This window comes from Trachymyrmex cornetzi, unplaced genomic scaffold, assembly GCF_001594075.2.
Source record: "Trachymyrmex cornetzi isolate Tcor2-1 unplaced genomic scaffold, Tcor1.1 scaffold9, whole genome shotgun sequence".
NCBI lineage: Eukaryota > Metazoa > Arthropoda > Insecta > Hymenoptera > Formicidae > Trachymyrmex > Trachymyrmex cornetzi.
This window is the reverse complement of record NW_017300244.1, coordinates 901,982-923,383: the sequence shown is the minus strand read 5'-3', so window position 1 is coordinate 923,383 and position 21,402 is coordinate 901,982. Positions and strand designations below refer to the sequence as shown.

Below are 21,402 nucleotides of genomic sequence, written 5' to 3'. Positions count from 1 at the left end.
CAATCCATTCCGTGCAACGTACACCGCACTTCTCGATAACATCGACGCGATCATGAATATATTTGCAGCTTGCGGGGGAATGCATCGCGTTCTCCGTGTTTGTCTAATTACGTTGCTTGTTTCCTTCGTGCTTAGACTTTCAACGTTGATACAATCTGTCGATATAACTTTTAGTATCACGGAATAAATGGTTTTGCACGGCTGAATGCGATCCGTGAAAGTCTCGTGTTGTTACACGATACCTAATAATATTTGTATTTCTTCTTTTTATAATATTATTTCGATATTTACGATCATATCATATGAATAAATGACTTGATAGTTTAGAAATGCCTTGATTATTGCCAGTGATCCACTTTTAAATTTCCATCATGGAGGCAGGCGCCTGCTGCATTCAGGAAGCATTCATTCGCACAAAGGTTTTGAATAGTGGCGATAATCTCGTGGTTTTGATAACTCTTTTGATTCTTTTCGAGTGGATACTGCTAGGCGCAGCCCCTTTTCGAGATACCCCCCACGGTCCCACCCGCATTTGCCTTTCTCTCGAGCCTTCCGTTCTTTGCTGCTTTCAAGGAATATTAATTACGACTGCCTCACAAAAGACACCGACCGGAAGTTTTCACCGGCTATCAAATGCAGAACAGGTTAATTAAATTCTCGCCGCTCGTGCGCGGACCGCAAAAGGGCCCCACGACGCGACGCACGGCACAATGCTGGGGTCAGAATGCCACGGGGCACTGTTAATTAGGCACGCGATGAATAGCATTGCGATATACATCCGGAAACACTTCTAGTCAACGTCACGGCAGCGTCTCTCGTCCATCTGGCGTCGAGTAATTCTAGAGAACCTGTGTAATTTTGGTGTGCTTGTATATATTAAATAAAATTATATTATGTTCTCAGAAATTATTTAAGATGAACGGAAAAAAGACTAACGTAAAATCGTAATAGCAGAGAAAATGAGAGTTAAAACGCAATTGTAAATACGTAATCATGACAAATAACACCGAAAACACAAGAAATTTATTATTTTAAAGAATTGGAAAGAGTAAGGGCACTAGGAGTCGGGCGCAGAAGACGTCGCGCAAATAATACACTTATAAAGAATGAAACTTCTTGATAAATTAGTTTCTATATTCTTTAATTTGACATTTTTAATATTTCCCTTCTTTTTCAATTTCTTTTCTTTCTTTTTATTTAATTGTGGCATTGAAATTCTCGATGTAGGGGAGCTCACCATGGCAGGATAACTTTTACTTTATATATGTTAGCGTGTGTTTGCTCTGAAGAAGGCTAAAAAATGAGTCGAAACATGTAAGCGCGTTTAGTGAATAAAGAAGTTTCATTCTTTATAAGTGTATTATTTGCGCGATGTCTTCTGCGCCCGACTCCTAGTGCCCTTACTCTTTCCAATTTTTTGATTTGTAAGGAATCTTGATTAGTTTGATTTATTAACGGATTTATTATTTTAAATATATTATTTTTTATTCGTTATAAATACAAGTAATGAAAAATAATAAATTGAGATTCCTGTTTCGATAAAGTTTATATACAGTAACATTTTTTTTATTTCATATAATTTTATAGAAATGTAAGTATTACAAAGACTTCTTAACGAGACTAAAAATCGCCATGCAATTAAATTTAACATATACAATGCAAATTTATATAATTCATATAATTCCACAATATTTTATATAATTGGTATTTTGGCAGATAATAACACGTATATGTATTGTTCTCTTTTTGTGCTTCGCTCGCAAATATTTTCAACAATGCAAAAATTGAACCGGATAACCCGAGTCCGGTATAGAGACCCGGCTACAAACAGGAGCACGCGTTAGTTACGCAGACGGAGTACAACCATGCAGATGGCTGTTTTTGCCGGCGGCTATGCATGGGCGTATACTGCACGCAGCCGCCGGCTTCTGAGCTAATTAGGCGATATCATCGATACGCGGCCAATGAGGATTGATTTTCATGTATGCGCGGGCAGATCTGTACGAGCTTAATTGGGTAGAGAATGCCACCGCATGCAGTTTATATTGATCGGAATGTTCACATCAACGATGTAATCATATTTGTCCAGGCATGCTTTGGGAACCTGCCGTCCCGTCGTGTTTGCTTAATAATTATGGATCGATTTTGGAACCGGATAATATTGACCCTCGACGCTGCCGCGTAACGCTCCATCGTGGCGTATGATGCAGTGCCACGGTGCACCACGCGCGCGGTCTCATGCAAACTGGAAATCACACGTTCCCACCTCTATACCGCGGAATTTGTCGGCACGTTTTCGTTTCGGAGCCAGGTCTGTTTTTTTTAATTTCGTTTTCAAATTGAATTTGAATCATTTCGATGATTTCGTAATGAACGTTGTGCACCTCATTTTTTTTCCCTCACTGATCGTATACCGCTGTAAATAAACCGAGAGAGAATATATGTGTCGACGCGATAACGTCTCTATCGGTGCACTCAACCGTGAGAATCGTAAAATATAAGTTTCGTGATCGAGAGATATTCCCGTCGTTGAACACACTGGTAACAGCTACTAAAAATGCAGCCGGGTCGTCGAGTTCGGTTGCGAGGATGCGGTGGCTTTTAATTAACGACATGGTGGAGGGACGGTTGGGGAGACTCCGACACAGAGCGAGAATCCAGCGTCGGTGATCACCGCGGAGATATGTAATGCTGTGTACGTCGCGATGGTGGCCTATAAACCCCCGCGGGGATTACACGTGCATACGTGCGTAAACCCGAAGCTGAATGGCCGATGGACGCCGCGCCGCACCGCGCCACGCCGGCCCGTAGCTATTCCGTCCGTTGTGGCAATGTGCGAATGAACGGACAAGCCCATTTATGTGTACGCGATGCTTTCGGACTTCCGAAAGCATCGCGTGACACTGCCGAGCTCGTTCTCGTTCGTCAAATTCCGACTGAAAAATAGCGGCCTGCAATTCCATTTCGAGGTCTGATTAGCAGGTTGGTATTAGCAGAAATATTTGGTGGGAAAAGTGCGTAGTAAAATAAAATTTACAGCTGTGAAATATAAAAATGGTACCTAAATGTAACAATATTTTCTTCTTTCATTTATAAATAGATGAATGCATTATGCAAATTTATAGCTTTTAAGAAGGTTTATCAAACTATTAGAGTGTGTGTCAAACTATAATCAAACTATAATCAAAGTACATCAGGATGCAATTGCATTTTGTGGTACAATGATAATGGAGTTGGAATATTGCTGATATTAAGCAATGAGTGCGTTTAGATGTATTATCACGAATGCATGAAGCTGTTGTTAACGCTTGTATTGATCGATATATTATCTACATAATATAACTAATCAATAGTTTCATATCTATATTTGGCGTTTATTTCGCCTACTATCCAAACGAATGCGAGTCGAGTATGTTTTCGATATGAAACTAATGCGACTGCGAGATATATTAATTCGCGTGCTGAATATAACAAATGGAATTTGCGGTATCGCGTTAGCCGCGTTAGCCGCGTTAGCGTATTATCGAAAAGTGATTACTTCGACTTTTCCGACTCATTATCTCGGTAATTAAGACCAGAAGTTACCGGTGCGGTCGCCGAGATTCGCCGCGTGTAATTCTAGAAGCGGTGTTATCCTATTATCGTGCTGGGTAGCGACTAGCGCTACTAAAATAATTCCTATAAACGTGCATACGTGCGCACGTTTGTGTATGCCGTCTGGTGTTAAATGCCGAAAAGTGTTCCGTGCGCATGGCAGGGTAGGTGTTACACGTATCCCAAGAGGTACCGGCGCATGTCGGGCTAATTGATTCCCAACGACGACGACGACGACGACGACGACGACGACGACGAGGGACGAGGATGCGCACGTGTCACGGATGCACACATCAGCACGGGTTCATGTGCATATGCATATGGCGGGGCTCGTTTATGTATATGAAGGGCGATTTTGCGATCTACGACGTTGTGATAAGATGTCTTTGGATAGCCGTTGATAAAATTCAAATGTGACGCAGAAATGTCGCGTGAATTCTTATTTTATTTATGCAAAAACCCGGGGCATACATCGAATTTTAATTAACGCACGGTATCGTGTATTCAAAGTATCGCGGTACATCGGTAACGAGCGCGGTAAACGTCGAGTTAAGAGCTGGAGGAATTAAATTTAAATCGCAGTTTTATTGTACAATTAGCACGCAGCGCGACGTATCATGTTGGAGTGCGTCGATATATTGTATATCTCTGCACGTTGCAAATTAAAAGCATACGTTTTTTCATTAATACCATAAAAATTAATTTTTTCAACACTTGAACAAAATTTCACAGCAACAGAAATAACATACATATATAATTTAATAAATTTTAACGCTGATTATGACGCAGTAATTATTAGTTTTGACTTCTATTTCTCTCTATGTAATCTGAATCCTGCTGCTCAACGATTTTGTTGATAAACCCGGCCTTTATTATTCGAAACGTAAATTGTACAATTTAATGTAAATACCTCTGCTCTCTCTCTCTCTCTCTCTCTCTCTCTCTCTCTCTTTCCCTTGCGGTTCTATCTTTTTGTCGTATTTGACGAGGATTAATATCGCACATCACACCTATCTCTAATTATTTCAGTGATAATTATTATTACTGATCATGTCATTATTATCTTGTTATAATTATTGTTACAATGATCACGATTGTATTAATTTTTTGCTAATATTCTCATTGAACAAAGCTTCGTTTAATTCTTCTGCTTTACATTTATATGCATATCGCGTTTTAAATTAATATGTTTTAATACGATTTGGCTTTTAAATAATTTTTTTCTTATAACTTTTCTCAATTACCCAAGTGTATCAAAAGAACTAAATACGCGTATACTTGGACGTGCAACCTGCATTTTATTAGAATAGTTTGGCCTCAAGTTTTTTAATAGAACCTGAGATACAAGCTGGACCTTTCTTGTCTATTATTACGTACCGCGAAACTAAGTTTTTACAGTGGCGCATAAGAAAAACTTATAAGAAAAATAGTTGGTGCGACTAAAAATATTGCTCGAGTTCCTACACAGGTCACTCCTTATCACATCCTTAATAATAAAATTATGTTTCATTTCCAAATCCATACACGATATTTAAATCCAAGATGAAAAATACTATTAATTTTGTAGATTTTTAATAGTTTATGTTTAATTTCTAAAATCATGACTATTTTTTTCTATATTATTTGAATACTATCAGTTTTATCATCGAATTTTTCGTCGGCAATGTTGGATTTTAAAGACAGTCAATTTATTAATCGTAAAAATTATGATAGATAACTTAAATCTGTAAAAAAAAAAGTAAATATAAAATCCATAACAGTAAAAACTCATTAAAACTTTCACATGTAAGAATTCTTTCAGATTTTTATACAGTACAGAACAAGGTAATTGCATTGAAGTTCTGCACATTAAAGTTTTGCATTGAAGTTCGAAGAACAACTCAGGAGTTGCGAACAAAGGGTGAAAATCTCACATTACCGACGGAGGGTTAAGACATATAATATACATATATTCGCAGTGTCTGCAATAGCTGTATTACTTTTGTGATAATACCGGTTATTAGACATGGTACGGTTATTTATTTCGTCGAGGCGTGTGGAATCCGATACGTCCACTCACCCTCGCTGCAGTCACGGCGAAATTTGCACGTTGCCCGCTTTGGCAGTTTACGTCGACAGTTTGAATCGTTTCCGCGAGCAGCTATCTTTCATTCACGGTGGGGCGATATTTGGCCTTTTCATTAAGCGACGAATGCCGCTTGATTAATGGAGTTTGGTTACCGCGCCTGTCGTTGGTTTCCATCGCCGCGAGCCGACAAACGCGTCAGTCACTCCGCGCTTGGAGTTTGTGGAAACGAGGTAGAAACGAAGGTTTTAGCGGAAATCCTCGACGTGGATTGGTGACGGAGTTGGCGAAACGGGTTTTCACATGACGGAGAGAGCGGTTTTACAAGGTGCACTAAGAGAACTTGGAGAGAAGGGTATGAAAGTAATAACTTCCCATTTCGACCCCCATCAGTTGATTATTACATATTTTAATAAGATATCATTTCTTTCAAAATTTGAAAGAATGGAAAGTATATATGACACGTGAAAAACTTCAAATTTAAATATCACAGAACACGTAATAATATAAATTTTCAAAAGAAATCTTATATAAATATGTCATACTTTTAAATCATACTTTTAAATACGGGATTGCTAATATAAAATAATACTGCGATAATATAAAATTTTATATGACTTAGTTTTGACCATCAGTTATTAAAAAACTTTTTAGAATTGCTTTCTAGCGAAATGTGGCAGTGCCAAGGAAAGAGATATTGGCTTATCCTGTATTTCACGTAAATGAAATGCATACTGTGAAAAAGCGACGAACGATAGCGCGTGTCTCGTTGTATAAAATTGCTTTTACTTAGAGATCACTGCACGTCAAAGGCGATTTAATGATCGGAAAAATGTCAAAACGTCGGACGCTCGAAAAAAAGGTCAAATTATGCATAAGTTTTATATCTAGATGCTTATTTAATTTTTGCATATATGATACATAAAAGCGCGTGTATGCAATTAACGGTGCGCGTGCACAACTCTGACTAATGAAAAATGCTTGCGTGAGAGGAACGTAAGTGCATTACACCAAAAAACGAAATGCGATCCTCGACTCGTGTATAAAATACCCCTATGTAAAAGATATTTCTACCGCATGGGAATGAAGCGATGCGCAGAATAACCGTCATCGCGATTCTCGTTTCCGCATAGTTTTCGTACAAAAAGTTGACGTGAATCCAGCACGCTAGATAAATACACGGGTCCATGAACGATTTGCAAAACGAGAACGTCAACGTCGGCGATCAACGTCGCGTAGCGAGCGCGACAGGTACGATTCTTGCAAAAGGGATGGCGCGATACGTTAAAATCCGTTTTATAGCAAAAGCGAATATATGCATCTTCACCAACATTATAAAATACTTTTGCGCCAGTGCGCATCAAAAACGGAATTCGCGTTTGTTTCTCCAGCAAAAAGAGAGCACATCGATGCGCGCACACTGCACCACGCGCGTACATATATCTCCTTCAAAGGGGGCAAAGAACGTCTCTCTGTGTAGGCGATTGCATGGACAGGTGTGCGTGCGTGCGTGCGTGCGTGTGCGCACAGATATGTCAGATATGCAAATGCACATGGACGCACACGCACGTGTATAAAACACTTTTGAGCGAGTGTGCGCATCGGTGGCTGTATGAATGTATGATCCACATGCAAGCAACCGAGAGACTGCGGGACCCCTCCGGCTCCTTTTCACGAGTGCATATAATGCGATCTCATTTTATTCTCCATCCCCTCCTCTCTTCCCGGAACCCCTCCGTTATCGTCTGCGTGCGTATAATGTCGACGGAGGCGGATGGCGCTACGCAACGAGAGGAAAAAAACTTCTAACCTTTTCCGACGTTTCCTTGTTTCCCAGGTATTCCGTCTGCGTACGCCTGGCCGTATCTTGCCCTAGCTAGCTTCGATTCTCGTTAACTTTACGGTACTATACGTTTTCTATCACCGAGCCAGTCGCGAGTATTTCGCTTACACGCGTATGTAATTAAACGAGAGAACACTTTGAAACAAGGTTTGTTTAAACACTACAATCGTAGACTGTATATCGTGACAACTTGAATCATTCAACGGTATTTTAAGTGCAGTAAACATTAAGCTTCTGAGAGAATTGCAGAATTAGTCCTGTCTTTTTATATGATGATTTTTTTGTTTACTTTATAATGGAATTATGTTAATCATGATGGAATATTTGTAGCAAAAAAAATACATCTTTTTAGAGATATATACTTTTTTTGATTGTTTTTCGTTTTTATTAATAAAATTAAGAATTAAAAAAACAGTAAATTAAAACAGAAGTCGAGGCACCCTCTTTTAAAATATTTACCCTGCTATTTAGTTTCTATATCTTCCGTATATCCTAGAATATGTGTGATATCGCTTTTCGATGTGGCATCGACTAATTCGAAGAGCACGATAACTGCTGGGAGAGATTCGAATATAACTCACTCGGGCTTATAGCGATATCCATGATCGTTTTTAGAACTATTACATCATCCATGGAACGACGATACGCTCGCGATATAACTATGTTGTCGTGACGTATTCCGGCTGAGGGTAGAGGGATGGCGATCGTCGCGGTCGCCGCAACGATAATCGAGAGGTTAACGATCGTGTGTGCGGCGTGGACGGAGGTAGCATAGAGAAAACAACGTGACGCGCCGCTATTGATTGTTACGTCGCTCCGCAGCTACGGCGGCGGAGTAACGTCGTGCGTGAACGAGCGAGGCGCCGAGGGGGTGGTCGAAGGGTGAGAAAGAGAGGAAACGGATCGACGAGCGAGTTAGGAGAGAGAGAGAGAGAGAGAGGGGGGGAGGGAGGGAGGGAGGGAGAGAACAAGATACGAAGACGGCGAGAGAGAATGCGCGCGAGCGTATGCCGTTGCAGGCTTCGACCCTCTCGACGTAACAAATTGTTTATTGCCACATGCTCGACTCTCACACCGTACGGAATGGGGTTGCTGCTCGGCCTCGCGATGCTGCCGGTCCTATCGACACCCTACCGCCGACCTTCGCCCATCAGTATCGCGGCGTCCATTTCCCTTCCCTTCGACCATGTCCCGCGTAGCGTGCATACACATGCATCGTTGTGGATGGACAAATCCGCGACCACCCTCGAAGAGAGCAGGAATGAACCGTTGTTTTTTATTACCCGCTGGATCACGCGTGGATCCAATAATGTGGACCCACAATGCACGCGCAATGCATAAGTATAGAGGTTCCTTTTCTCCTTTTGTTCGCTGGCATTATGTAGGCTGGATAGAACTACCGGAGAATACGTGCAATATTCTTTCTCTCTCTCTCTCTCTCTCTCTCTCTCTCTCTCTCTCTCTCTGCGCTTTGTGGACATTGGGAAGGAAGGATATGGAGCGAAGGATCTTCTTTCGAGAGACAGACTCCATTATGAGAATCATAAAAACGCGATATAGACGTTTTCGAGGATCACGATTCCGAAAGGATCCCGATTAAGAGTGCCATAATCGTCATCGTTCGATCGACGTCAGCGTTACGAACTCGAATCTAAAAAGGGAGACCCGTTTCCGACGTGCTCGCGATTCATCTGGATAAGACGAGTGCGCATTCTCTTAATCCGCAAAACTAGAGTATCGCTCATAATAACGTTCTCCAAATCCAGATCCAAATGCATTGAGGCTAATCGAAGTGTTCGTAGAAGTAATTAGTGAGACGTTGAAGACCGGAGGGAATGGTTCCGAGCTTGATCTCTAATCACTAATCACTCTGATGGCTGCCACTCGGAAGAGCGCACACTTTGTTCCGTGCACTTTAATGATCCGTGATTGTTGTTCGGCAAAAATTCAACCGCTAACTAACTGATATAGAAACATCAGCGTTCTGAAAGGTTGAGCTGCAGAACCCGGGGCGAAGCCCCGAGGATCCTCAATAGAGGAAGTTCGAACGAATGAGCGGGAGCGGTTCTTGCAGAAGCCCAGGTTATTTCAAAGAGGAAGAACGGAGTACAAAGAGTACAGCCAGGCCGGCGCGGCGGGTTGAAGAGAACAAAGAGAAGGGTCACGGACGGTACGAGAGGAAGAAACAGAACTGAAACAACCAGGGAGTTGAGAGAAGAGACGGGTGCAGTTCATCGGACAGTCGTTATCTTATTATCGATATCGCATCGCCACTTGCGCCTTCACTACCGCTTTTCCTCCCTCCATCCTGAACAAATGTTTGCACCGTGCTGCTGTGAACAGATAGCGGCGCGAAGCGACGGTAGACTGGTCCTGCAGAGAACCACTTCCTGTTTGCCTTGGGGTACACCACGGGTGCACACACACACACACATACACACGCATACGTGACACAAGCATCGCACTGATCGCACGCGATTTCACGCGGATCTCGAAAGAAGCTATCCGGGCGTCGGTTATTCTCCATTCAGAAATTTACATCCGTTTGCGTGTACCGAGCACTTCCTAGGACAATGCAGGTTTAAGGGGGATGCGCTTTCGTAATATGACAGGTGAAACGGCGTATCACGAAACGTCCGGCGAACTGACTTCCTCATCTTATCTAAGCGAGTTAATGGGTCTGATAAACATGTACGTTTTATCGAATTACATCCAAATATTCTTGCCAGCTTCTATATTATTTTGTAATAGATTACTTCTCATTTTTCATAAAGGGATTCAACTATTTTTCAAAACGAAGAGATTCTTAACTATTCTTAAGGAAGTTCTTCAGCCTTTTCACAGAATATAAGATTTTGATCGAATATTGAGAATAAGTTTCCGATTGACCCTCCGAGTGCACCGTGGGTCTTTCAAAGAACAGTCAAAGTCAGTTAAAGTTTCTCTCTGTATTTTGCTATGTAAAAACAATACAATATCTGAGTTTAAAAACGTTTAGAATACAAAGTAGAGATGTAAAACAATAAAAAATGTTTTTCCAATTTTTCACAATTGATTTAATAAGAAAAATTTAGTACTAACGTGAAAGACCCACGATCCAGACGACGTTAGCGAAAAATAACGGTGCACCTGAAGGATTAACCACTAATATCTAAAGATTTTACTTTAATCGTTAACTCTCGTTTTAATCTTTATTATATTTGCACGAGCTATAGAATTGAAAAAAATTGCATAATATATATAATATTATTATAATATACAAGAGAAAGTATGCAAAAGACTTCCGCACTATATGCTATTAAATTACGCTGAGTTATCACGCTTCGGAAGTTTGCGCTTGCAGACTTCCGATGCAGTCTCAGTATAGGATGGATATGCACTTTCATAATCTATCGTTGATATACGTAAGGCTCGCTTAGAGTAAACTTCCTGATTAACTTTATGTGTGAACTGTTTCGTAATAATGAAGATGAATATTCATATTTTTCATCGACGCATATTCTGTGGCAAGATTTGTGGAAGTACATATATCTTTCTGCAATACATTGCACTAACTTTATGGAAATTATTTATTGAAATTCAATAGACATTATGTGCAATACGGAAATACGTTTTTTTATTTATTTTTCAATTTTCCCTAAAAACATTTACACTGTATAAATGTAATGTGAAAATTTACAGTGATTCAGTTACTGTAAAGTTTATACCAATTAAATATTTGGACGCAGTCCAAATTAGAAACAGCAAAATGGAGAAAGATATCGATTTTGATTATTTTGTAGGGAAGATTGTGAATTAAATCAAGTTGTATATCGCGTTACGGAAATTTGCACCTATTTTCACGATGATGCTGTAGAAGCATTTTGTACATTTATAATACGCATTCATAATACGCTATCGTTTTAGCTATAAATATATTACGCGAGCTTTAAACGAACTTTCTGATTATGTTTATGACCGAGCTGTCGCCTGGTAATGAAGATAAATACACGTACACTTTATCGTCGCATGATTTGTCGACGGCTATGTGGGAAAATGCGTTCTGCGGGAAATTATCGTAGGTAATTACGTCGACAAAGGGACCCGTATAAGCGAACGCGTGGGTGTCATACTATTGTTATCAGAAAGGACCCAAGTTACGTGAAATTACTGTACATTTGAGAAAATTGCTTCTTTCAGTATTGAAAAAAGCAAAGATACATCGAGGATATAAACTGTATTTTCCCCGAGAAAAAGTTTACGAACTTTAGAAAAATAGAAAAAGGAAGAGGAAAGAGTTTCATTGTTCGTGGACAAAGTAACTGTCTACAGAAATTAATTATCCGCTGCGTGTTATTTTGTCGGAAACGTTATCCTATAACAGTTTGGTCGCGTATTTCTTAATGATACGTAACTCGTACTTTCACGTGAGATTAATTGAGACAAATATCAGCAGAATGTCAAGCGGCTACTCCTTATGCCTGTATGCCATAAACACGATTAGCTAACAATAAGTTTTGCGTGTCGGGGATGTCGTTCTGGACAGAACTACTAGTAGCCAGGAGTTTGCACCTACTCGCGTCCGTCGAACGCTTTCTATGATGACGTAATCCTCGGCGAACACGCACTTTCGTAACACGCTAACCACGCGTTCGTATATATTTTAAAATGTATGCCAAAGAAACGTTCTCATTATGTACAGGCTAACGACACCAACGAGAAGGCGGACACGTGCAGTACCGGTTTGCGATTTATGTCCCGGGGAAGAATTAGATCCGATCAGCGTAATTTTAGAATAGTGTTGCGACGGCTCATCGTCGGGGAAAATTGTATTTGCCGCGAAAGAACGATACGCGATCTGCAAATTGCGTTGCACGGAAATGCGTGTGCAGTGATGGAAATTTAAAGGAACAGTGTCTAACACGGCATCTCTTTCTTTCAAGTTTTATTCACGGCGACGCGACCCTTTCGTACGAAAACTCAACGGTACGTAACTTCGAAAAGTGATGATGGCAGGGCACCGGTTTAAAGGTACGTAACGCCACGCCATTACCTGGCTCAGTTGCTTTTATATTGGTGGAACGAATCGCTTTACTGGCCGTTCCGCGAGCTGTGCGAGCTACATTGCGCTCCTTCGAACTTGAACGACAACTCAAGATAGCCCCGGGAGACGAGATCAGCGGCGATAAACCGTGACGAACGAATGCGCGAGCGCTTGTCAGATTATCCGGAAGGTAACTTGCGGATACGGGCAGCCTCACGGGAGATTAACTGGAGCAACGACTTTCGTCTAATCACTAACGTGGGCTGCTAATCTTGCGCGACGAATAGGCCCTCACGGATTTGGATTAACTAGTCTTTTCGTTGTGTGGACATGCAACTATCGTTCCACTTTCATAAACTGTCTAGTAAAATTGATACGGCATATATAAATTCAGCGAAACGTGAATGGTATGCAGATTTTATAAACGAACGAAGCGAAAGATAAAACTGTAGAAAATGTAATATTATCGTAAACGAGATATATAAACACTTCGTGTAATTGAAATAGTTCCTAAGCGTAAGTAGAATTATCTCTGATCGTTATGCTCAACGTAATTTTCTACAGGAAATTAGATATCAGAATATTTTTAGGTATAACGGTAAAAAACGATTGCGACATGTAATTAAGAGAAAAATATATAATTGTGGTATGTATAATTAATGCAATCGTATCTTATCTGCAGGAAACATAAGCATATGAAATTAAGCCAAGAGTTTCTGAGATAAATTGAAAAAATTTGCTCATGAGCAAAGTAAAATAGTTGCAAAAACGGATTGATTCTAACTAGAAATCGATACTTTAATTGCATGCCGATGATATCAAGTAGAAAATGAGAGCGTAATCTCGCGGACGTGATCGCATGCGGTCGATTATTCATTATATGAGCACTATGAATCGTTCCGACGTGACGATGCGGCGCACGCAATGGCACTTCACGATTGCCGATCGGTTGATTATGCGATAAATATTTCCTAGGTGCGAGATTAGATTAAGTTTTGGTATGACGCCGTGATGCGGTTCATGATGCCGGCATGAAATGCTGCAGCGAATTGCGAGTGATTGCGATTACGTGCCGACGATGACCCAGTATCGTCACGCTTCCTGACCGACCTTATAATTGCGGCCGCACAGATACAATCGCTAATAACTGCTCCAATAGTTTTTATTCATGAATCATGATTCTTCAAGATAAAACGATTTGCCGCAAAAAAAATTAACAGTAATAGTAATGCTACAAATAACACGTTATTTTCCAATTCTGATTATTATTTCTTTTTAAAAGGAAATCTTAAGCTTCATTGTCACATGATGTTAGAATCAGTTTTTACTACATGGAAAGAACGATTTTGCTGAAGTATCTCAAAATTTAAATACAGATTAAATTTCGTTAAACTAACAAAATAATTATACAGGAAACGTAAGCATGAGTGATGAGTAATACTGTAAAAAAAATATTAATAGCAACTAGTTTGAATTCACATAATTATTTTAATCCAACAAAATTATTTTTAAATTTGTATTTGATATTTTAGTAAAATTGTCTTTTCACGTAGTAGAGTGATTTTGTAATAAAACGCGATAAAAAAATAAAAAGTGTAATTATGATATAAATCATAAATAACACAAATAAGTGTAATAACAATTTTTTAACGCGCACATAAAACAAATATTTAATGTGTGTCTGTGTGTGTATGTGTGTTAATGCAGAAATATTATATTAAATTGAATTGAAGCAATATTTGAATACGAAATAATTTTAACATCAAAATGACGTTATTGTTTTTCCAACTCTAACCTTTTAATTTAATTCCATATTTTTTGTATAGATTTTATAAAATCTAATCGTAATAATGTGTATTATGGAAAATCCTACGTTAATCCGCTCGGAGTAACTTAAGAGACAAAGTATCGAGCCATCAAAAATTCGGTCACCTTTTATCGCAGACTCAACTTATTCCGCTTGAATTCTTAATCAAAGATCGGTGCACCTCGGTAACAGCCACCTCAATCCTGCGGTTTGCTGAACATCCACTCGAGTGGGTCGGTCGGCTTCTCTTCAACCGAAAAGACTTACCGCAGAATTTTCCGAATTTTCGTTCAGTCAGCTTTTGTGAGCCGATGACGATAAAGTAATTTCGTATATTATATTACCATCCCGATATTTTATAAAATTACATATAAAAAAATCCCATCTCTTTTCAATACAATACCATAGAAACGAAGTAGATATCGCGGGACGAAATGAAGGTTTCCTGTTGGAAACGTCCGTCCTAATGTTTACATTTCATTTCGTAATTAAAAACGTAGCAATTAATTTTAATCAAGCGGCGCGCGCAAGATGAAAAACATTGCGCCAGCGAGTTGATTTTTAATCGCTAGCTACTTTTTGTACTTTCATTGTGGTTGCACCCGTATTTACCGTATCCAACCGAAAATGAACCGTTGTCAAGGGAGTGTCATTTGTACTGGAAAAATATATAGTTCGACTATACATATTAGAGGCACACGCGAACGTGCACGCGCTCGCTCGTTAATTTCATTGCTCTGTTTATTTCCCGTGAATGAAATTAAAATAGCTTCTCGGACACGAGGGTCCCTGACGGATGGGATGAGCGGTGGTTCGCGAAATGGGGATGGGTAAGGGTTAGCCCAGAAGGTAGAAGGACCTTAGGTACTGCGCGACTCCACCTTTTTAATTAAAGTTTGAAACTGAAGTAGAAAGCGCATGCGAGAGAGAGAGAGAAAGAGAGAGGGGGGGGGAGGGGAGAGCACCGGTACTCTCGAGGCGAGTGAAGCGCGACGCATAAAATAGTCAAGTGTAGCTTTCCCAGTAGTGAGGACTGTCATCTCGCTTGTTTAACATTCTGTCCATTATAAAATGAGTGGACTGGTCCAGTCAACCGAATGTCTCTCTGTCGAGATGTAATTTCTGGAAACATGTAATTTACCGATAGGTCGTTATGTTTAGTTAATGTATTCTCCGATGGTGGAAGCATCAGAGAAAAATTATCGAAAACATTTCTTGTCAACAGTCTGAATTATTTCTGCATACGTCGCATCGCCGAACAAAATAAATTGAAACGGTAGCTTTAGAGTGGTATTATCTTTTTGCTATCGCTTCATTGAAAGCGGATCACGTAGGCCGACATAAACATGCGCGCGACTAGTGCAATCTGCACCGGTGTCTCGTATCTAATTCGCTTTCTTAAGCTTTATAGCGCTATTCTATTGTCTACGGGTACCATTAATTTCGCTAATGGTTAATCGATAGACAGGCGAGTTGTGGGTACTATCCTACGGTCGCAGTTCACGTGTAATTGTACGGATTCGAGCGATCTGCAGGAAGCAAGAAGTACAATAAAGCTACAATAAAGGTACTCGGCCGGAGTGCTCTATAGTTGTAGGAACGGCAGTCGGTAGTTAGACACCTGTTCGCGGCACAGACGACTATATATATATATATATAGGCATACAGACGTACGAGCGTGCGCGCGTGTGCGATCGTTGTTGCGCGGGGAAAATGAGAAAAAGGCATCGCCGACAAGAGAGACAAGACACGAGAACGATCGGGAAGAGGAATTATAACCGGCGAGAACGGAAGGTGCTATTTATTATCAGCCTCGTGGGGCACAATGGCTCGCGACTGCTGATTGATGTTCTCGCCTTTAGTCACTGTCCAACGTGTGCTATATTTACAACAATCCGCTTAACCCTGTATATCATCGAAGAAAAGTACCGCCGAATCACGCCGAGTGAGAAGCGCGAGTACAGTACACGTTTCATCCTTTCGCGAGATTTAATTATTCCCCATCATGCTGATTTGCACTATAAACTTTGGTAATTAAAGTGATAGAATTATTCAACGGCGGTGTAGCCGCGCCCGATATGAATACGGGAGCAAGCACTACGTGCTATTTACACAATTTCGAAATATACGCCCGGTTCTGCGTACAATTCGCCGTTTGTTCACAAAGAGAACCTATTTTGATGGAACGCGCTACGTGCAGGTAAACGATTGCCGAGTTAATTATTTACACAGTGAATTTATCGCGAAAATGTTATGACCGATTAATTACATGAAGTTAAAATTCAGAGAAATACACGACTGGTTGTGTTATCGAGTTCCGATACGGCACAATAAATCAGAATAAGGTCTAGAATATCGCGAATCGATCGAGCGTCAGTAAGTAATCAGCTGGACGAGTCGTCGTCCAACGTAGTAGAGCCCGTTCTACCTAGAATGTGACGTGTACCACGCACAGGAGCTTACGTGACGAGAATTAGTTATCGCGTGGAAGCAACCAGTGGCGTAGATCCCCATGCGGTTATATATGTCGTAGACCTCCGATAAACGTTCATAAAGTAACCCTAAAAAAAAAAACCTTTACGGGTCAAACTTGTGACTACAATAGCCGCGTCTGCAGAATTTTATACTTCAATCTTTTTTTTAGATCTCTGTCGAGAATAAATGGCGCGAGAACGAAATCTAGAATGTGTCGAGATGAATCGTACAGTGGAGTCGTTGGCGCATAGAGAAAGCGTGTGTCGCACGTTTATGCATAATGCACGATGAAATCGCGGATAACGCAGAGAGGGATGGGCTTTCCGCATCGTCACTATCATGATCATTTAACTCTCCGAGCTGGGCTCGATAATGTAAGCGCGCGCTTTATCTCAGTCCTATCTCGTGAGGCCGCATTATTAATTACGTGCCGGCGGAGTTGCTCAATTGCCGAGAAATTGTCGGCACAAAGCGATCTCGGAAAGCACCGACGACCGCGGCGCCGATGAAAGAGACGCGTGGCGCGATTACTGCATCAGTGACATTGCTGAGAGCTACCGTTGTCGTTGAAAGGGCAGCACGTTCTGCGCGATTGACCGAACTCTGAGCGTGGAATAATGGAACGCAAACTGCATCGTGTTTACAATAGTCGGTGATCGTTCGGATCACGCGACGCACGCTTCGATCTGTCATGGTGACAGCTGAGTTTCTTTGACATTTACGAGTCTGTATTTTTCTTGTATTATCGGGTGTATGATGCGTGAATATTGCCCTTTAAACACATTTAATTTATTTGCCCTTTCAAAAATTTAATGTATTCATTTGTGAAGAATTAATCGTTTAGTTTTGCCAAATGTATGTATTTTTCTCAGAGTGTGACGATTGTCCATGTTGCTCCGGAAAATTGGAACGTTCTCTTAAAAGACAGAAGGATTAAATAATAGCTACCTTTTTCGTATAATGTGACTTTTTTTTTATGAAATAATTATTCTAAATCTTCTCATCTTGCCGCATTGTCGTTAATAAATATATTATTAGTTCGAAAAAAAAATTATTATCCGAAAAAGGATAATGTAGAAATGTAATCGTTGTCCTATATCTGTAGCAAAAAACGTAACAAACTGTCTTCTTTTCTTAATTTTAGCTCTTTGTTTCTTTCTTAATCTTTTTATAAAATGCGGACATATCTTTTTCATATTATTAAACTAATTAGAGCAAAGCCAAATGGCCAGTCATATTACTCAATATATTATTACACAATCAATACAGCTTACAATTATATTATCATATTACAATTTGCAAGATTTTATATACAAGGATGGAGCATGTTTTTAAATAATATGGCAATTTATCCCTTTTTTCGACAAGCCACTGTGGTATTCTCTATTCAGTCACAAAGCATATTTAGTAAAAAAATAAAATGCTTAAATAATTAACTAATTAATCAGTTAAAAAATTAGACTTATTAGACATAATAATGTATACGTTAAGATTAAATGGAGAAAGATGTAGTATCGACTTTATGTGCAGAAATGAATGTAGTTTGAAGTGGAAAAAATAAGTTTCATTCATAAACGATTGAAAAAGGAGCACTCACGTTTAGTGACAGTAGCGTATGTCGCAAGTCCCGTTTCGTGCCGCAATGCTCACCGGTGACCTTCCCTTCTCCTGCCACCTTCGCACTGTCACCTCACGATCGCCGTCCGATTATCGTGATCCACAATGTGCCGTCATTTCACCGAGCACACCACACTCTTTTTTTATGACGCGCGTCAACGAGGAAAAGAAAAAGTCGAAACGCGGGCCGGGCCGTCTCACGCGGCGTGTGCTTTTCGCGCGTCGTGACGTTCGAGCCCGGGTACGACCAAACCGACGAGAGCAATGCGTACCCCTCGCAACCCCGTGACGGACTGAGGATCTCGTCGACGGTGCAGCGCCGCCGTGACCCGTGGCGACACCGCGAACTAAATCCGCGCCCGCACATACGCGCCGCCGAGTATCACCGGCGCGGTGGCGGTCCGCTTCGCGATCTGGATCCTCCCGCTCGACTCTCTCGCCAATTTTAACTCTTCGGATACATCGATGGGTGCTCGTTGGTGCCTGGGTGCTTTCCATCCCCCCTTGAATTTCGGATCTATATGAATAGCAGAAATAAATAAATAAATAAACGGGATACACACACATGTTACTTATTATACGCTCTTGTCATCTTGGTTTTAGATGCTTTTGTGTGTAAAGTTTATATGTTTTTCATTTAAAAAGGAAAGATTCGATATTTGGACAAAACAAACGAGCTGAAATGCGGCATTTTTTTCAGCTGTAACGTGGAACGTAAAGTAATCGAGTTTTTGCAACCGTCGAACCGACGTAGTTTTTGCATTGTTTCTGCTCTCTGTTACCGAGACCGTAAATATACTACCCAGCAGAGTGAATATGAATACGACTTCATTACCGTAGTTATGTGTACACTTTGCAAAATGAATAAAATGTTTCAGCAGTGGAGCGATATTACGAGACAGACTCTGCTGGTAATTAATACCTAAAATTTACATGCACTATAAATAAACGATGCAGTAGTATGCCCATACGAAGTAGCTAGCCAAAGTTATTGAGGAGAGAAAAAAAAATGCAATTACTAATTTTACAATTTTAATCCGCATAAAATGAACTTTTTATTTTCTATACCTACTGTAATATTAACGATAATATTTGTGTTGCGAAAAAGTTGGAGAAAGATATAATAGCAAAATGGTATCCTTCAACTAATTTTAATTGAACAGAACTTTATAATCTAAACGTTCTAGTTAAGAAGTTATTTCGAGGTAAGCATTAAAAAGTAGCAGGGAGAAGCTGGCGGCGTCGCGAATTAATTTTTTTCCTAAGGAACAATCGCCTTTAAATTACTCAAGACACCGCCATCTGCGGACGGAAAAAAAAGTGCGAGGAAACCAGAGACATTTTGCATAATACATATGTCATAGACGTTGATGGTCTTAAACTTGGCTATTTTCCATCGTGCTTTCTAATGTTTCCAGCGTCTCGCCGCAAGACATTGGCGATGCGGTTTCGCACTGCTCTTTCCCACAGGGTTTTACGGGCCACGGTAGAGCGAAGAGGTCCGACGTGGTTCGTCTCGTTCGACGAGCGGCAAACGTCGACGCGGGAATCCGAGTGGGATGGAGGACGCCCGCGCCCGTTCGTGTAAGTGGCACCGTCGGCGTCGCGTCGTTCCGAAATATATCGTTGCGGTAGGTCGCGCGGGAGATCGTCGGTGGTATCCGAAGAACGAAAGACGCAATTATCGGTTAACGTGGCGCTGCTCGGTTCGGTTGCTTACGCCATTTACCGTATTGCTTGTACATTACCGCTTTTCTTCGGGGCTCTATATACCTGACGTTAAACTTGCACACTCTTCCACAGTTCTGTACTAATGAGAAAGGGAAATTTTAAAGATAAAAGAGAGAAAAGCAACAATATATTCTTAACGGGGACGTATCGTTTTTTATTTAAGAAATATGAAACTTATTCTTTCTCCTCGCTTACAGAAACTGCAAGTTAAAATGCTAGTAAAATTTCGATTATAACAGATGAATCTTTCCTCCGAGAGGAGAGTGGGTGATTAGATAACTTTTTTTGCGGAAGAGAACTTTGAAATATCATGCAATAAAAATGAAGAGTCTCGTTACCGAAAATTTGTAATTGGCTAAATTGTCGAAGGCACTTTGCATATCGATATATTTATTAAGTTTTTTTTATCGTGTTTTATCTTTTCTCCTCGAAACGACCCAGATTTTCGGGGTCATCTCCAACGGTTTTCCTCGCTTTTTCAACCTACAAATCTCTCGGTACTCGCGGATGTGGACACATGGTGTAATTTAGCTCTCCGATTTGGGTCGACATCCATTCGGCCGAGGTACTAAACGCTGGTCGGAAACATCGGCGAGCATTGTGGCGACACGATCGAGAACAATATCGCGTGTCCATGAATCAAGCATACCCTCCACTCGAGATGTCGATCCGCTTTGGCCTATGTACGATAATGTCAGCCGATAGCGCGGAATCGGTCGGCCAAATCAATCAGCAGATATATCTCGCGATCCGCAAGGGTCCGTCTAGAATGGACATAGTTCAGAGTTCAGGTCGCGAGTGCGGAGAGGGAGGACGGCTTGTTTCATTTCGAGATGTCTACGTGTATACGGCGGGTGCGGAGAGAGGGCCTCGTACAATCGCTCGCGATTCGCGTTTCGCGTCCGTAAACTGAGCATGTAATGTATTTGTGGGGCGGGGGGAGGGGGGAGGGGGGCTATTGCTTTCGGCCGGAGTTACGAGAGGAGCGCGACCCTCCGGAACGAAACGATCTCGTACGAGGCCAAATACGAGGCACTTAAGCGACGACCTGACCTCCGTCGCTGGCGTCCCCGACTCCGTTTGTCTCGGCGAGCCATCGCCTTTGACAATTCTCCTAACTTGTTCCGAGAAGCTCCACCGGAGCATTGCTTACTCGCGACCGTTTCGAGACTTGTGTTGTTACGCAAGTGGCAGTCCGTTTTACGACACTCGTAAATCAATGAGTCGTGACCAATGAACGTCGAATT

The 21,402-nt window shown here is 40.9% G+C and overlaps 1 protein-coding gene across 2 annotated transcripts in view; it reads right to left on the bottom strand.

Annotated features, from left to right (window-relative positions):
• Positions 1–18,704, bottom strand: part of LOC108769373 (epithelial discoidin domain-containing receptor 1) — a 169,334-nt gene extending 150,630 nt beyond the window's left edge. For both annotated transcript variants that reach the window (XM_018520313.1, XM_018520314.1), the window contains exon 1: positions 18,405–18,704. The gene's annotated coding sequence lies outside the window, so the exon portion shown is untranslated. The remainder of the gene's footprint in view (positions 1–18,404) is intronic.
• Positions 18,705–21,402: the final 2,698 nt, after the last annotated feature.